Source organism: Pinus tabuliformis, chromosome 3_1 (genome assembly GCF_031772625.1).
Source record: "Pinus tabuliformis cultivar Carrire ecotype Pingquan chromosome 3_1, CPIR1, whole genome shotgun sequence".
In the NCBI taxonomy this organism is placed as follows: domain Eukaryota; kingdom Viridiplantae; phylum Streptophyta; class Pinopsida; order Pinales; family Pinaceae; genus Pinus; species Pinus tabuliformis.
This window is the reverse complement of record NC_142301.1, coordinates 280,779,530-280,781,515: the sequence shown is the minus strand read 5'-3', so window position 1 is coordinate 280,781,515 and position 1,986 is coordinate 280,779,530.

The window sequence follows — 1,986 nt, the reverse complement described above, 5'->3', positions numbered from 1 at the left end:
GCTGCACCAGCCAAATTTCCTCTAACTTTCCCCAAATCGCACACCAACTCAATCAATTTGCTTTGATTGGCTTTCTCCTTGGTCTTGGCATGCAAATAACATTGATCTTCATGAGAATGTCTTTATAAAGACATGGGTTTGATTTTTGACTCTTCAAAACCCAACTTTGTAATGTTTTGGCATTGGCACTTATTTCATTTTAATACACTCTGTTTTTGAATTTCCCTTTTGATTTTTTGACTGAAACAATGAAATTCTTGGCAAATGTTTGCAGGGATAGCTGACATGGAATTTGGCAAAGGAGACCAGGGCTGCGCCTGAAGATTTCAAAAACTGAAAACTTTTGAAAAATATTACAAAGGACAAAATGTTGACTTTTCTTCAAAACAGAGTTTTGAAGAACAGTCATAATCCACCCATATGATGATGAAATTCGCGAAATAAAAAACATATGTAGAACCTCCCTCTAGCCTGCTGGCATTATTAGACACTTTAACGACTCAATTTGTGAAACCCTAGACCTATGATTGACATGACTCTTTGCCCATGTAAAGATCAAACATTGACTGTCATGGACTTTTAATAAACATTGATGAAAATACCTAAGCCAGCAGGTACAAGACATGAGGGGAATGAATGACAAAGCACTTCCGACAGAGTTTATGGCATGCTCCTAACGGAATGCAACTAAATAATCGAGTGAGACACCTAAAAATGAAATGCAAAAAAAGTGTTGATCTCTGACGGAGGGATGACTAGACCGACTCTAACAGAACATAAACATAAATCACAGAAGACAAGCCAAGACAAGAGGACACAAGATGTGGTGCTAGCCAGGGACAAACCCTAATGTGGGGAAACCCTTGATCAATTCTTCTTATATGTTCTTCAATAGTTCAGCAGAGAGAGAGAGAGATAGTACGTTTACAACATAAGTCAACACTTTGACTTATCTAGATAAGAGCATAGATCATCTCTAAGAAGATGATACATGAGATCAGTTGAAGACATGTTGCTTCAACTAATTCTCCAAGGTGACTCCTTCACCTATCATTGTGCTACATTTCGTCATCATGTTGCACCTCACTGTGCTGCACCCATCATCACTATGTTGCATCTCGTCATGCTTCATTAATCATGACTGTACCCATCACTGTACTGCATTATGTGCCATTGTTGCACCATGTTGCCATACTGACCTATGTGCTGGCTGCATCTTGCTTGCTTGTTGTCCTTAGCATGCTTGTTGTCCTTTCCATGCTTGTTGTTGTATGCTAGTTGTCCCTTGCATGTTAGTTGTAACATTGCATGCTTGGTGTATTTTCTGCTAAGTACCATACAATTTTCCCTATGTTAGTTACTTGTCCCTTGCATGCTGCTCTCCTTCGGAGATAGATGCTCTGGTTATTTCGGCAGTTTCGACAATTTCAGTTGTTCTCAGCAGTTCCGACAGTTTCGGCAATTCTAGCTATTCCCAACAGTTCTGACAGTTCCCAGCAGTTCTGGCTTTTGCTCTTTGCGTCAGCTCTCCCGACTGTTCCCGGAAGTTCTGACTATTCTCGGCAGTTCCGACAATTCCGGCGATTCCCAATAGTTCCAGCAGTTCTCGATGGTTCCGGCAGTTCTGGCTATTCCCGGCAGTTTCGGCAGTTCTGGCTTTCCCGGTAGTTCTGGCTTTTCCCAGCAGTTTTGGCATTTCTTGCTTTTCCCGACAGTTCCAGTAGTTTAGGCAATTCTGGTTATTCCCGGTAGTTCCAAAGTTCCCAGCTGTTCCGACAATTCCGACTATTCCCGATAGTTCCGGCAGTTTCAGCTTTTCTCGGCAGTTCCCGATAGTTCCAGCAATTCTGGCTATTCCCGTCAGTTCCTTCTTCTGCCCTCTAGATCAGGGCAGCGTTATCCCTTAGGATCTCTCCTCCTACTAAAACCCAAAGACAAGTAGAGAAGAAGAGATCCCAAGTGTGTTGAAATGACTTGAAGGCCACC